A 17586-nucleotide genomic window follows, 5' to 3' on the forward strand; every position below is an offset into this window, starting at 1 on the left:
GGTTTGAAATCTATATCTAGTAGAAGAATGGTATTAGATCCACTTAGGGAACACTAATGTCTGTAATGAGTCAAAAGGGGCCATAAGGGGTTCTAAAACTTCTTGAAAGAACCATTAGCTAACCCCTTATGACCCCATATGACCCCTTGGGACACGTTAAAACTATCGAGTGTTCTATAAGGGGTCTTGCAACCCCTTAGGACACAATTGATAGATATAATACTATTCTTCCACTAGATCTAGATTTCAAATCTTTTGTGCATCTATAGGCTCAATTAGGAGCTAAAAGGATTATTCAAGAGAAAACTATGACTATATATCAACTAATTACCAAAATTTCAATTTAGGAGAAATTATTATAGAAATCAAGAAGAAAAATAGCTATGGAGAGTCTAGGAATCTGGTAATGAATTAAATTGTTAAAAATAAAACTAGTAATGAATTACTTAGGATTAAGAGAAAAAGTCCACATGGTTAATGGAAAAGAGTGGGAAGAACTTCTTGGACTCATAATATATGAGTTATAGATAAGGAGCTAAAGAGCTAGAAATGGGAAAGCAACTCAAATGAAAGAAGTAAGATATGCATGTGAGCCTATGTTTGATGATTATGTATACTCAGGTCATCTACTATTATCTCAAGTAGTTACAAAAGGTCTTCAGTGCACATGCACTCAAAAAAAAATTAAGATAGAGAAGTGACAAGTGTTGTGGAATTATCCATAGAGAAATGTGAACTCTCTCTCTCTCTCTCTCTCCTCCCTTGCATATCCTTCATTGCCCCTCTCTCTATATATTTCACTCTCATTTCTTTTGGTTCTTCATTATGTGATGGCATTATTGATACCTAAAAGAAATGCTTCTAGTTCTTCATAACCCAATAGGGTTATGGAGAACTAGAAGCACATTTTGTTAAGCATAACATGATTGCATTATTGCCAAGTTCAAATTTTTTAAAGTTATTTTCTTGGCTTGCTAATGAGCCAATACCCATTTTCCAATTTGATGAAAAGTACACAAACACAAACAATTGTGCTATGGGTACTTTTGTCTTTTTTTCATGGTGTCCATTTATTTCCACACCATCTTGGTGCATATACCCAAATTGCCATAATTTGAGTAGAAAATTGTGTATAGATTTATTTGTATTGAAATTTTTAATATAAGGTGGGATGGACCTATCTTGAGGTGGAAAAAGAATATACCAAAATCTTAAGAGACGAGTATATGTCTTACAGGCCCTCAAATGGCTTCCTTGACAAGAACAAAATTAATGGTTGCTCCCCTTTGTTGAAAAGAATCTTCAAAACTAGACCAATTTTAAGAAGAGGTGATCAAATTCTTATTGGAAATGGAGGTAAGTCCCTCTTTGGGTTGAAATTATGGAAGGAGAAGGTCCCTTTTAAGGAGTGTTAGAAATATTAGAATAATTTTGAGGGGGAGTGAATCAATTATCCTCAGGTTCAAATGTACCAATTTAACTTTTAACAACTTCAAATAACTTAATCAAAATCATAAATCAACTTAGCCAATATAGAAAATCATCACTAATGTTACTTGTTCATACCAACACTTAGCTCTCTATTTAGTGTTAGCTGAATTGTAGAAACATATAACAGTAAATAGCATGAAACATGAAAATAGAATTCACACTAGGATTTATTGCGAAAACCCAATTTGGAAATATGTTCATCAATTTGTCCCTTTTCTTCTTCTCTTGAAACTTCTAAAAACTTCTCATTAAATCTTTTCCTTAGATCACTTAACAAATTCAATTTATGCATTAAATAGGCCATCTCATAAATCCTTATATTTTTTGTTTTGACCAATCCATAAATTTAACTATGTCGGCCTCAAATCTTGATTCTTTCTCAAATTGTTAAAATGATGACACTCAGTCATCACTAGGAAGCTCAATGACTAATGATCTATCTCACTCAACTTACATTGGCTTTCTCATCCATAACTATCCTCAAGCATTACTTTTTTTACCTTCACCTTGCTCATCCATTACCATGACTCAACTAATACTAGTTTTTTTGGTTGATTCTTAAGCTTCTTAATATTTTGCATAGTAATGCTTAACTTCTTCATTGAACTATTATCCTATCACTTGGTCAAACTCTTGTTTTACTCAACTTCTTGACTTCTATCAATCATCTCTTCTACACTTCAACTCATATTTCTTCTTCACTTAATAAAATGATCAAGCAATACATTATCTTGTCAAATACTAACTGATCAAGTTCCCTTTGCAATTCCATCATACTTACTCCTCTTTATTCACCCACTTTACTTGTTCATCTCGTTATCTTTCTCTTTTCATATCCTCTTCATCAATTAAATAATATGGCACTTTACACTATTAGACAATGTCTTACTAGTAACGTTTGACATCAATGACAACATAATAATTGTTTCAATTGTAGTTTCCAAAAAACTCTCTCTTTGGCATTAATGACAACCCCTTTAGTTACCATGCAATGGAAAAAGTGTTCTCGGAATTTCCACTATCAACTTCCTATGTGTTTGGTATTAGATCTTCATTAATATCCTTATACATTCTCTGATATTCTCCCTCTTTGCTTCTTTACATAATTATTCTTGATACCAACTATATTGGCTACCTCTTTGGTATTGGTTTCCAAATACATCATCCTCTATACATATTCACAGAGCCAACTCTTAAAGTGTAACCTCCTGCATCAATTTTTAAGATATTATGATCATAACAATTGATGCAATATTGCATCTCTTCTTAGTTTTCCTCAAATAGGGGAATGAACCCTTAGTTTTCTTCAGATATGTTGCCTCACTTTTTAGTCCTGTAGTAATTTGGCAAAGTAGATGTTTCATCATATTTGGTCTTGTGAAGTCAATAAGTCTTTCCTCTTTAGGTGATGATTGTCTCCATCGGGTTTCCCTCTTTCCCCCTTCTCGCACATTGTATAGCCGGGTGGGTTTTCCTCATGGTCATAGTTCATTTGGGTAGTCTACATCCTTACTCGATGGAGATTCTCAAAGGATACTACTTCAAACAAATTTACTTGCAGATTATATGAACTGAATATGAAGAAAGATGAAGGGGCAAAAATTTCAGTTTTGCCTTCTCCTTTTGTGGACTTTCACACCTTGAAGGTAAAATTCCACAATGAGTTTTAAATATGATTTGTAGATATCAAGATAGAAAGGTGAGTGAAGTTATAGAAAAGTCAATTGATTATCATCATATTCTAGCACGGGAATCATTCAAAAATTGCCAAAGTGATCAGAAAAGGCATTGGTGAAAAACTCGAAACTGACTTCTCCTCCTGCGAACTTTCGTAGTCGAAAGGTGAAACTTCACCAAAAATGTAAATGCAGTCTACAGGATGAATTTAGAAAGAAGAGTTATGTTTTGCTTAAGATCATCTAAAGTCCAAGATGTTTCAATGACGTGAATGATTTAAAACCTGTTGAGATGAGTAAAAGGAATATTTGAGAAAAATTGAAAAATAGCTTCTCCTTTTACAAGCTTTCGCACCAAGAAGTCAATTTTTCAAACAGGCATAACTAAAGAAAGTAGAGGAAGTCAGTGGGCCCCACTTCCATTGGCGAAGTACTTTTTCTATTTTCCAAAGGCTTAAAGTGAAATAGTTAAGACAGAAAAGACTAAACGGAGGCTTCGCGAAAAATTAGAAATTGCCTTCTCCTTTGTGGAGTTTCTACCTTCAGAGGCGATTTTCCGCATTGTCCAAAAAATTAATCTTGCAGGCTTGGTTATGTAACAAATTAATCACAAGAAGCCTAAAGGATACAAGGGAAGTGAATACTCACATCTAAAAAGGATTCTAAATGTAGAATCAAGCTGAGCAGATTTCACCCTAGGGAGTACTCCGTTTTGGCTTTTTCGAAATAGGGTTAAAACGGGAAAGTAAGTCAGTAATAAAGGAAGTTACCGTTAAGCCAATGAAAAAGTGAAAAGACATGGAGGAACCCATTATAATCTGTAGTCTAATAGATTGATCATTTATTTTGCTTGTGTGGCATGGATCCTCAAAACATAATGGGTAAATTGAGGTTTCTATATAAAGAATAGTGTAACTAATTTTCAAATTACCATTTTCTTGCTTTGAATCGTTACGCTATTGAATTGAACATTGCTAATACAGTACTTGCAAAGCTATTTCTCACCATCATTTACATTCTCAAGTTTCATAGTCTACATCTGTTTGATTAAATGGCTCATTTCTCTGGATTTGATGGTTTGGATGGAGTTTGATCAACATGGCAGAACATCACAGATACTTCACTCCACTTTTATGATATTCTAGATTTTTAGAGAAGGATAAGGACTGAACCAATTCATCCTATTACTGAGAAGCTCTGCGGGAGTGGACTGGTGGAGGTAGCTAGATTTCCTATGGCAGTTCAAGCTCAGGAGTTGATTGTAGAGTGTATCAATCATTACAATCCAGACACTAAACAGATTCTGTTGCCTGATCAAAGTGTATTAATTTTAGTTGATAGGCAAGCAGTGGTGAACTGTTTGCGAATCCCAGAACATGAGGAGTTCTCCACACTGACAGTTGGAGGAGCCATATCAGAATTCTCTTTGAAAAAGATGGTATGGAGGAAAGAAATCATGAAGTCTTGGTTCTAGAAACCAAGGGGAGTCAAGAGTAAGGTCCCTAAAACCCTTTTTGGCACTGATCTCAAGCTAGACATTGTGGATATTATGGTTCTTTTACATTGACTCAAAGGTGAGGTAGATGCCTTTAATTTTGTAGAGCAATATTTTTTCTTGGTGCAAATTATTTGCTCGGATTCGCAGTATATTGACTGGGCATTTGAGGTCAGTGAGCAATTATGTAGGGCTCTCAGTGCAGCCAAGTTTTATAATTCATTTTATATGTCTTCCTTCCTAATATATATGTTGGCTTCCTTACAATTATGGCCAGGCCTCCTTAGAATTGAGGATGCACCAGAAAATGTTAAAAGTTATGAATTTTATCCGTGCTTGCAGCTACAAAATAGCTATGCAAATTTTATCAGAGTTAATGATGCATTCACTATGAGAATTTGCAGGCAACTCCAAGGGTGTCCGAAGCGGAGATTCAGCCCAGAAGAAATGGTGGTAATCAGTTAGTTTGGTTGCTTCTTTATACAATTCTCATCCTTCTCCTATTTGCATCTTGCAGCATTCGATGGTTTTCCCTTGAAGATGACCAGATACCTAGATGACATGATCATGTTGATGGACATCATGAGACAGGCTCTCCAGGTGAACGCGTTAAGTGCCAGACTGTGAAAGAAGGGATATGAATTCCCTATGAAGGTTGGAGCTTATAGTTGTGAATCTAGATTGGAGGCACAATCAAACATATCACCACCATAGAAGACTACTGGGAAAATTGTAAAGATGAGCTGGAGAGTAGAGATCGTGCCTTTGCTAGATTCATGATGGATCAAGTAAGAACTTATGGTATCAATTTAGATGTAGAAGGGCTAGAGGATGATGACCAGAATATGTATAGCAATACATATTTAACAAGGTTGAGAAATACCCTAGTCATCTCAGAGCCCTACACTAATATAGATGAAGATCTTGATGTTATGGTGGCTAGGATCATCAAAAGAATAGGAAAATGGGTAGAGTGGACAACCAAGAAGGGCCGAAGTAAGGGAAAAGCTTCTCAACAATCTCTAGCTGCTGCCACTCCCACTTCTCATAGCGCCACACCCAATGTATCAATATCAGCTACTCAAGGACCAGCTATGCTGGATGGAGGAGGAGATCAACCACCTGAAAAGAACATTCCCATATCTCTGACATGCCAAGGTAGCTCTCTGCTAGTTATGGGGACCCAGTCTACTACTGAAGAAAAAGAGACTGGTAAGGAAAAAGATAGTGGTGCTCCTCCAATCTTCATCCCTTACGTTTCCCCATCTCCATCTCCACAGAATACACCTATTCCTTCTCCTCATACTACACCACTTCCATCTCCTCATCATAGTCCTATTCTATCTTAGAAGACTCCCATTTTGCAGCCATCTAGTTCTCCAATTTAGGTAGTAGAGGTTGCAGATGAAGACTCTAGTAGCAGTGAATCCACTAAATTGGACAAGGTTGAAGGAGGAACACAAGGAGAGGAAAAAGCTCCAAGCTCATCTAGACTTCTTTCAAGAGATTCAAAGAATCCTTTCTCTACGAAAACAATGATGAAGACTCCAGTGAAGAAGAAGATGTTTAGCATCAAATCATTAGGAGCAGCTTCTAAGGTAATTGGAACAGAGTCCTGGCTTGAAGACTCACTGGAAAGAAAAAGGAAAAGGAAAGATGAACATTTTCCTACAAAGGACATTGTATCTGAGGCAGTTCACTCTGGTTCTGCCATGGTGAAGGTCAAGAAGTAGAAAACTTTGTCAATTTTGGGGCAAGATTCAGAAATAGGACATCTGACCATGGAGATTGCCAAACCCAGTAAGGTAGGACAAATTGAAGACCTGACTCCTGGAGATTTTACTCTACATTCTATTGATCTTGGAGAAGCTAGGCATGATACAAAGGTGGGCCTATGGAGATCGGGTAATGAGATCATAGAAAATCAATTGGAGGATCTCAAGTTGTCAAAGATCAGAATGAAATCTGAGATAGAAGAGCTTAAGAGGTTCATTAGGAAATTAGTTGTCCCATTGGAAACTATTACTGGTGTACCTTCTACTGAAAATCCCATGGCAGAGGAAGTACAAGCCTTCATCTCCCAGCTGCAAAAAGATTGACATTTTGGTCAGATCGGGAAGGAATGGATTGACAAGCTCAATTCGAATGGGGTTATGTTGATTGATCAAATTGGAAATGTTATCATTCAACTAGAGACTGAGAAAGATAACCTCATATCTAACCAACATACTTTGGCCACAGAGAGAGGAAGATGTGAAGAGTGTGTTTCCCTTCTAAAGATGATTATTCAGATGAAGGCGAAAGAAGCAATTGAAGTGAAGATTCTGAAGAAAGGTAATGAGCCCCTATTTGAATGGCTTCAAGGTATGCAATTCAAATAGGAGATGATTCAAGAAGCAGAAAAGGGGCTTAAGGAAATGAAAGATAAAGTAAAGAAGACTCAGGACAGAGCTTTCGAGTTGATGAATGGACTTCATTTTTAACCGCAGACTAGTGGTCAAGGAAAGGCTTTGATTGGAATAGAAGTGATGAAAAATAACTTCTCTGTATATTTGAGTAACCTATCAAGCATCGCTCCTAATAGTCAAAATAGAATAACATATTTATAGACATTGAGTGGATGCATACATGTGGTAGCTAAAGAATTAAAAAGTCAGATGAATTCTATAAAAGAATTAGCTCAAGAGCATTCAAAATGGCTCTTAAGATTCACCAATGTACATGTGTCTAGCAATGATGAGCTAATTCCTATTATAGTTGCTGCCAGGGCATATAGAGCGAAAATAGAAAAGGGGAAGAGGTCAAAATAATGTCTCTTTTTCATTTTTTTTGATTTTGTAAATGAAAAATTAACTTCTTGTCATTTGTCTTCTGAGGAGATGAACCGATTGGTATTCCTATTGTAACGGTCATCTCTCATCTCTATATGTATAGGGCTAAATGATTAATGAAGGGTCGGAAAATTTTTGGTGTGAATCTTGTTGCAGAGACAATTGAGTTTTTTGCCATTTCTTTACTGTCCGCTTTCTTCTTTTGTATGTTATATTTCCATAAAGGTTAAGTTGAAGTAATTAAGTGAACAGATTTTCATTTTTTTATTTCATTTGAATGGGACTAGTAAATCAATTAGAGAGTTGACACTAGTTGTGGGAAATATTTTCGTTAAGTGTTTTGTTTGTATGCATTCCATCCTGCTTCTTCTTAATCATTGTAATATTCTGTTGTGCGTCAGAAGTCATAAGGTTGTGAGGGTTCGAACACAACAAGTATCTATTAGTTGTTTCATCTGCATAGTTAAGCTTGCATTACATTTCATATTTGCATCTATCATGATTGCTTTGTTGATAAATTCATAAGAGTGTGAAGATCACAACACAACATTTTGCATCTAAATTCTACCTAAGATTTCACTTGCCTGGGTGGAACTCAATTTTCCTCTGCTATTCTCTGATTAAGAACATACCCCGCAGTAGGAATTAGAGATAAAACAAATTCATTGCATATCAGTTCATAAGGGAGCTATACCTTCCAATTCAGAGGAAATCTATCAATCTCATGATAGACTATCCAACTTATGGCATCTAATTGTTCTTTCAGATCTGGGCATTTGGAGAGTTTATTTAAAAGGACAATCTATTTACCAATAGATTTTTCATGACTCTACTGGGGAGACGAACAGTCACTTGATCAGAAAAACCTATGTCATGAGGAAAAATGGTACTACCTCACAAAAACATAGTTCTAGTGCTCCACCCTAACCTTGGTTTTCAAGACGACCAAGAGGATATTATTTCATCCCTAAATACTTTTGTTTGGAGACACAAAAGGAATATTGAACACTATCAGAATGCTAGCCAGGTATTAGAGGAAGAAGAAAGAAGAGCTGAAGACTTGGAACGAGCTGTTCAAAGGAGAGAGATTTGGAGAGTAGAAAGACAACTCAGACAATAGGCTCAGAGATAAACTAAACCCAGCATCCTGGAAAGGTTCTTAAGATGTACCAAGGAACAAGGTGGGCAAGACCCCATTTTTGATAAGCTTACAAAACTTGGCTTTCCCATCCTAGAAGTTCCAAAGAGAAAAGGTGAACAGAAGAGTCGAAGTAGACCACCTTCCCCTATTCGAAATCAAAATACTAGTGCTTCTCAATCTACCTGTCAGGTATTGGCCTTACATGGAATCACCACTCCCTCTGTGATTAATTTTCATCCGTTCTTTGCCATAACAATCATGGCTGCTCCATGCACCATAGCGACAGGACCATTAGAATTAAATGCTTATCACCCACTTCCATTGGGTTCAAGGAAGAATTTTCCTAAATTCTTGGGTGATGAGAAAGTTACTATAGATGAACACATTAAATCCTTCTTTACAACTACCCATATATTAGGGGTGGGACATGAAGATGTTGTTGTGAGATTATTCGTAGAGACCCTTATAGAGGATGCAGCAAACTAGTTCTACCATTTACCTGATAGTTCCATAACTGACTGGGACTCGATGAGAACCAAATTTGAGGCAAGATTCAAAACTGTAGAAGATGAACATGCCTTACTAACACAATTGACTTCGATTAAGAAGCAGCCAGCTATAAGCATGAGGGATTTTGTGGCTAAATTTAATAAGATTAATAGTAGAATTCCCACTGTTGATAGACCCATGGCTGGTAACCTGAAGACTTTCTTCATTAGTGCTATGCCTCTGAATATCAATTATGATCTAAGGAGAGCTCATCCCATAGATTTAGCAGATGTGTAAAGGAAGGCCATCGAATTCGAAGATGATCTTATTTTCGCGAGAAAATGGAAGCAAGAAATTCAAACGAAAAGAAGCTCTAGCAATACTACTTCATCTGAGGAAATGATACAAAAATTATCAAATGAATTGACAGCTATGAAGAGACAATTTCCTGGGTTTAATCAGTCTTATCAGAGGAATTATCAAAATCCACTAGGAAGGAACAACGATGGAAAATTCCCACAGCTTCAAGGTGCACAACCTAGGTTACAAATTGAGGCCGCGGCCAAAAAGGGAAATATGTGTGTTTTTCATCTGACTACAGACCATGATAGTACTAGTTGTCCAAAAACTGCACGCATGATGCAGATGTTATCCACTGAGGAATTGAATAGTGCAAGTCCTAGTTCAGAGCCTGATCCATACTCAAATGGTGACTCTAGAAATTTACTTTTAGAATATGAATCGGATTTTGAATGTAAGGCTGAGTGTTATGCAACCATTGATGGGACTTCATACATAGTGTTGACTCGTGAGCAAAGGATGAAGAATCAGTCCTCTATTCACCCTCACAAAGATAATTCCAATCCTTCTTTGAGAAAGGCACATACTGATCAAGGGACGTCCTCTGCTTTAAGGAGTAAAGACAAGACATCTTTTGATTTTATTCAATTCTATGAAGAATCAAAGGTTCAAATTTCTACTGTTGATTATTTGAAATCTCACCCTGCTGAGTTAAAAAAGCTAGTAGATAGATGTAAAAATGATGTCCCAAATCTTAGTCATAATGTGACAGTTGAGAAAGAAGAGGAGAACTTAACATCTAACCTATTCAATTAGGAAGATTCTACCATCTTAGCAACATTTTCAGGACAAAAACCAGAACCTTTTTATATCTCACTGTCTATCAATGGGTGCAAGCTAAGTAACTGCATAATAGATTCAGGTGCCTCAGATAACGTTATGCCTCAGTCTGTAGCCAAAGCCTTAGGACTTAATCTCACTAAGGTACATGGTAGGTGTTACTCCATGGATGCCAAATAGGTCCCCTTAGTTGGGCAAATTAAAGATGCTTAAGTAGCCTTAGCTGCACATCTTGAGAAGAAGCTCTTATTGACTATCTTGGTAGCTGATATCCCAGCTAGTTATGGACTATTATTGAGTAGAAGTTTCTATTGAGATTTAGGGGGTGAAATAAAGCTAGACTGGTCTCAAGCTGTGATACCCATTGGAAACAAGAAAATCAAATTGGAACCTGAAGAAAAGGCTAAATTCACAATTTTAAAGTCAGACGATCCTTGGTCATATAGTTTCTCAAGAAGGTATTAAGATTGACCCTGAAAGAGTGAAAGCTATTAAGAGATTAAGCGTACCTTCAAGTAAAATAGGGGTTAAATCTTTCTTTGGTCAGGTGAATTTTCTCAGAAGATTCGTACCTGATTTCACGGAAACCACTAAACACATAGTGGATATGATGAAAGGAAGTTCAAACTTCAAATGGAATGAGGCGAGAAAATAGGCATTTCAAGATAGAAAAACTACTATTTCCAGTGCCCCTGTATTGTGTCATCCAAGTTATAAAAGAGACCTTATTATTTATTGCTATGCTTCTAAACATACATTGTTAGCTATCCTTGTACCGGAAAATGAGGAAGGAATACAAGCTCCCATTGCTTTCATTAGAATTCCCCTAAAGAATCATGAACTCAAATATTCCTAGATCAAAAAACATGCTTTTTCAGTGGTTAAAGCCCTTAAAAAATTTTGGTTCTATATCCTGCATTCACGTTCAATAGTTTTTGTCCTAGACATAGTAGTTAAGAGTGTATTGACTCAACAAGATATAGGTTGCAATCTCAGGGGAGCATGGATAGCAAAGATACAAGAATATGACATAGAGATTAAGCCTACTAAGCTAGTAAGAGGGAATGCTTTATGTAAAGCAATTGCAGAGAATAAAATTGTTGGTGAGTCAGAGGAACCAAGTGAAAAACAACTAGTGTTAGCTGTAAGTCTCTATGACCCATGGTTTGAAAACATCTCCTATTTCTTAACATATGGTGAATGTCCCGAAGGCCTCAATGCAAAACAAAGGAGAGACCTTAAACTGAAGGCAGCCAAATATGTAATCTGGGATGGTAGACTCTTCAAAAGAGCTATTGATGGCACCTTTCTTAGATGCATGGATAAAAAACAACAACAAAAGTTGTTGAAGACCTTTCATGATGAGGCTTGTGGTAGACATTTTTCTTCTTCAGTCACAGCTTTTAAAATATTAAGACAATGTTACTATTGGCCTAAAATCTTTAAAGATGCATATGCTTGGGTTTCAAAGTGTGAAAAAAGTAAAATGTTCTCTGGGAATCCTCAGCTAGCAGCCCTACCGTTGAGGCCTGTTGTAATTGAAGGACCTTTTCAGAAATGGGGTCTTGATTTTATTGGTCCTATCAATCCAGTATCCAATGCTGGTCACCAATACATAATAACTGCAACTGACTACTTCACTAAGTGGGTGGAGGCAAAAGCTACAAAGAACACCACTTTCGAAGTTGTATGTGAATTCATAAAGGAGAATATTTTAGTTAGGTTTGGGGTTCCTATCAAATTAGTAATGGATAATGCTTCCTATTTTTCTTCAATTGAAATTATGGATTTCTGTTTTAAGTATGGAATAAGTGTTGTTCATTCATCAGATTATTTTCCTCAAGGGAATGGCTAGGCTAAGTCTAGCAACAAAAACTTAGTAACTATTGTTAAGAAGCTAGTTTCAAATAATCAAAAGAACTGGCATAAGAAAATTTTTGAAGCACTTTGGGTGGATAGGGTGACACCCAAGAGAGCAATTAGTGTATCTCCTTTCGAATTAGTGTATGGAACTGAAGCAAGTTTACCTCTACCTCTAGAGTTGGCCACAAACAAACTCAGAATAGTGATTGAAGATGATATTTATAAAGATGGTTTGGAAAAGAGAATGTTGTATTTAAGTAAACTTGAAGAGGAAAGAGAAGAAATTGTTGACCATATTATGCAACACCAGAGGTGAGTGAAAGAACTATTTGATAAAAGAACAAGACCATGAAAATTTATGGTGGGAGATAGCGTATTTCTCTGGGATAAGAGAAATTCTCCTAAAGGAATGCATAAAAAGTTTGACACTCTATGGAAAGGTCCTTTCACAATTCATCAAGCATTTGAGAACAATTCTTTCAAATTGGCCTATGAAGATGGTGACGTACTACCCCTGACCTACAATGGTCAGGATTTGAAGCTCTATCAAATTTTGAATTGAAAATAGGTAGCCCCTGTAGTCTAATATAGTAGGTTTAGTGTTTTGTATGTGCTTTAGTTAGTCTTCCCCTTTTCTTCTTTTTCTTTCTTGTTTCGTTGTTTCCTTTGTTAAGTTTTGTTATGCTGCCGCCTTTTATTTCCTTTTGCAAAACCAGAGATTTTGAGTCCCTCGCTTGGGTATTCTCTACCCAAGTCCCCAGTTAGAGTCAACTGTTGCCTCACTTTTTAGTCTTGTAGTAATTTGGAAAAGTAGATGTCTCATCATATTTGGTCTTGTCAAGTCAATAAGTCTTTCCTCTTTAGGTGATGATTGTCTCCATCGGGTTTTCCTCTTTCCCCCTTCTCATACATTGTATAGCCGGGTGGGTTTTCCTCATGGTCATAGTTCATTTGGGTAGTCTACATCCTTACTCGATGGAGATTCTCAAAGGATACTACTTTAGACAAATTTACTTGTAGATTATACGAACTGAATATGAATAAAGATGAAGGGGCAAAATTTTCAATTTTGCCTTCTCCTTTTGTGGACTTTCGCACCTTGAAGGTAAAATTCCACAGTGAGTTTTAAATACGATTTGTAGATTTTAAGATAGAAAGGTGAGTGAAGTTATAGACAAGTCAGCTGATTATCATCATATTCTAGCATGGGAATCATTCAGAAATTGCCAAAGTGATCAAAAAAGGCATTGGCAGAAAACTCGAAACTGACTTCTCCTCCTGCGGACTTTTGTAGTCGAAAGGTGAAACTCTGCCAGAAATGTAAATGCAGTCTACAGGATGAATTCAGAAAGAAGAGTTATGTTTTTCTTAAGATCATCTAAAGTTCAGGATGTTTCAATGATGTGAATTATTTAAAACCTATTGAGATGAGTAAAAGGAATATTTGTGGAAAACTGAAAAATAGCTTCTCCTTTTACAAGCTTTCGCACCAAGAAGTCAATTTTTCGAACAGGCATAACTAAAGAAAGTAGAGGAAGTCAGTGGGCCCCACTTCCATTGGCAAAGTACTTTTTCTATTTTCTGAAGGCTTAAAGTGAAATAGTTAAGATAGAAAAGACTAAACGGAGGCTTCGTGGAAAATTAGAAATTGCCTTCTCCTTTGCAAAGTTTCTACCTTCAGAGGCAATTTTCCGCATTGTCCAAAAAATTAATTTTGCAGGCTTGGTTATGTAAATAATTAATCACAAGAAGCCTAAAGGATACAAGGGAAGTGAATACTCACATCTAAAAAGGATTCTAAATGCAGAATCGAGTTGAGCGGATTTCACCCTAGGGAGTACTCTGTTTTGGTTTTTCTAAAACAGGGTTAAAACGGGAAAGTAAGTCAGTAATAAAGGAAGTTACCGCTAAGCCAAAGGAAAAGTGAAAAGACATGGAGGAACCCGTTATAATCATCAGTCTAATGGATTGATCATTTATTTTGCTTGTGTGGTGCGGATCTTGAAAACCTAACGAGTAAATTGAGGTTTCTATATAAAGAACAGTATAACCGATTTTCAAATTACCATTTTCTTGCTTTGAATCATTACGCTGTTGAATTGAACATTGCTAATACAGTTCTTGCAAAGCTATTTCTCACCATCATTTACATTCTCAAGTTTCATAGTCTACATCCGTTTGATTAAATGGCTTGTTTCTCTAGATTTGATGGTTTGGGTGGAGTCTGATCAACATGGCAGAACATCACAGATACTTCACTCCGCTTTTATGATATTCTAGATTTTCAAAGAAGGATAAGGATAGAACCAATTCATCCTATTACTGAGAAGCTCCGTAGGAGTGGACTGGTGGAGGCAGTTGGATTTCCTGTGGCAGTTCAAGCTTAGGAGTTGATTGTAGAGTGTTCAATCATTACAATCCAAACACTAAGCAGATTCTGTTGCCTGATCAGAGTGTATTAATTTTAGTTGATAGGCAAGCAGTGGTGAACTGTCTACAAATCCCAGAACATGAGGAGTTCTCCACACTGACAATTGGAGGAGCCATATCAGAATTCTCTTTGAAAAAGATGGTATGGAGGAAAGAAATCATGAAGTCTTGGTTCCAGAAACCAAGGGGGGTCAAGAGTAAGGTCCCTAAATCCCTTTTTGGCACTGATCTCAAGCCAGAGATTGTGGATATTATGGTTCTTTTGCATTGACTCAAAGGTGAGGTAGATGCCTTTAATTTTGTAGAGCAATATTTTTTCTTGGTGCAAATTATTTGCTCGAATTTGCAGTATATTGACTAGGCATTTGAGGTCAGTGAGCAATTATCTAGGGCTCTCAGTGCAGCCAAGTTTTATAATTCATTTTATATGTCTTCCTTCCTGATATATATGTTGGCTTCCTTACAGTTATGGCCAGGCCTCCCTAGGATTGAGGATGTGCTAGAAAATGTTAAAAGTTATGAATTTTATCCGTGCTTGCAGCGACAAAATAGCTATGCAAATTTTATCAGAGTTCATGATGCATTCACTATGAGAATTTGTAGGGAACTCCAAGGGTGTCCGGAGTAGAGATTCAACCCAGAAGCAATGGCAGTAATCAGTTAGTTTGGTTGCTTCTTTATACAATTCTCATCCTTCTCCTATTTGCGTCTTGCAGCATTCGATGGTTTTCCCTTGAAGATGCCCAGATACCTGAATGACATGATCGTGTCGATGGAGATCGTGAGACAGGCTCTCTAGGTGAACGCGTTAACTACTAGACTTTGAAAGAAGGGATATGATTTCCCTATGAAGGTTGGAGCTTACAGTTGCGAATCTAGATTGGAGGCACAATCAAACATATCACCACCATAGAAGACTACTGGGCAAATTGTAAAGATGAGATAGAGAGTAGAGATCGTGCCTTTGCTAGATTCATGGTGGATCAAGTAAGAACTTATGGTATCAATTTAGATGTAGAAGGGCTAGAGGATGATGACCAGAATATTTATAGCAATACATATTTAACAAGGTTGAGAAATACCCCAGTCAGCTCAGAGCCCTACACTAATATAGATTAAGATCTCGATGTTATGGTGGCTAGGATCGTCAAAAGAACAGGAAAATGGGTAGAGTGGATAGCCAAGAAGGGCCAAAGTAAGGGAAAATCTTCTCAACAATCTCCAGCTACTGCCACTCCCACTTCTTCTCATAGCGCCACACCCAATGTATCAATATCAGCTACTCAAGGACCATCTATTCCTATAGGAGGAGGAGATCAACCACCTGAAAAGAACATTCCCATATCTTTGACATGTCAAGGTGGCTCTCTGCCAGTTATCGGGACCCAGTCTACTATTGAAGAAAAAGAGACTGGTAAGGAAAAAGATAGTGGTTCTCCTCCAATCTTCATCCCTCATTTTTCCCCATCTCCATCTCCACAGAATACACTTGTTCCTTTTCCTCATACTACACCACTTCCATCTCCTCATCATAGTCCTATTCTATCTTAGAAGACTCCCATTTTGTAGCCATCTGGTTCTCCAATTCAGGTAGTAGAGGTTGGAGATGAAGACTCTAGTAGTAGTGAATCCACTAAATTGGACAAGGCTAAAGGAGGAACACAAGGAGAGGAAAATGCTCCAAGCTCATCTACACTTCTTTCAAGAGATTCAAAGAATCCTTTCTCTGTGAAAACAATGGTGAAGACTCCAGTGAAGAAGAAGATGTTTAGCATCGAATCATTAGGAGCAGATTCTAAGGTAATTTCAATAGAGTCCTAGCTTGAAGTCTCACTGGAAAGAAAAAGGAAAATGAAAGATGAACATGTTCCTGCAAAGGACATTGTATCTCAGGCAGTTCGCTCTGGTTCTGCCATGGTGAAGGTCAAGAAGCAGAAAACTGTGTTAATTCTAGGGCAAGATCCAGAAATAGGACATCTGACCATGGAGATTGCCAAACCTAGTAAGACAAGGTGAATTGAAGACCTAACTCCTAGAGATTTTACTTTGCATTCTATTGATCTTGGAGAAGCCAAGCATGATACAAAGGTTGGCCTATGGAGATCGGGTAATGAGATCATAGAAAATCAATTGGAGGATCTCAAGTTGTCAAAGATCAGAATGAAATCTGAGATAGAAGAGCTTAAGAGGTTCATTAGGCAGTTAGTTGTCCCATTGGCAACTATTACTGGTGTACCTGCTACTAAAAATCCCACGACAGAGGAAGTACAAGCCTTCATCTCCCAGCTGCAAAAAGATCGACATTTCGGTCAGATCAAGAAGGAATGGATTGACAAGCTCAATTTGGATGGGGTTATGTTGATTGATCAAATTGGAAATGTTATCATTCAACTAGAGACTGAGAAAGATAACCTCATATCTAACCAACATACTCTGGCCACAGAGAGAGGAAGATGTGAAGAGTGTGTTTCCCTTCTGAAGATGATTATTCAAATGAAGTTGAAAGAAGGAGTTGAAGCGAAGATTCTGAAGAAAGGTAATGAGCCCCTATTTTAATGGCTTCAAGGTATGCAATTCAAACAAGAGATGATTCAAGAAGCAGAAAAGGGGCGTAAGGAAACAGAAGATAAAGTAAAGAAGACTTAGGACAGAGCTTTTGAGTTGATGAAAGGACTGCATTCTGAACTGTAGACTAGTGGTCAAGGAAAAGCTTTGATTAGAATAGAAGTGATGAAAAATAACTTCTTTGTATATTTGAGTAACCTGTCAAGCATCGCTCCTAATAGTCAAAATAGAATAACAGATTTACAGACATTGAGCGGATGCATACATGTGGCAACTGAAGAATTAAAAAGTCAGATGAATTCTGTAAAAGAATTAGCTCGAGAACATTCAAAATGGCTCTTAAGATTCACCAATGTATACGTGTCTAGAAATGATGAGCTAATTCCTATTATAGTTGCTGCCAGGGCATCTAGAGCGAAAATGGAAAAGGGGAAGAGATCAAAATAATGTCTCTTTTTCATTTTT

At 37.0% G+C, this 17586-nt stretch overlaps 1 pseudogene; it reads left to right on the top strand.

Annotated features, from left to right (window-relative positions):
- The window catches only part of LOC149533540 (origin of replication complex subunit 6-like), a 55184-nt pseudogene extending 50057 nt beyond the window's left edge, over positions 1-5127 (top strand).
- Positions 5128-17586: the final 12459 nt, after the last annotated feature.

This window comes from Cupressus sempervirens, chromosome 10 (assembly GCF_028749045.1).
Source record: "Cupressus sempervirens isolate cs-2001-9-10 chromosome 10, ASM2874904v1, whole genome shotgun sequence".
Lineage (NCBI taxonomy): Eukaryota > Viridiplantae > Streptophyta > Pinopsida > Cupressales > Cupressaceae > Cupressus > Cupressus sempervirens.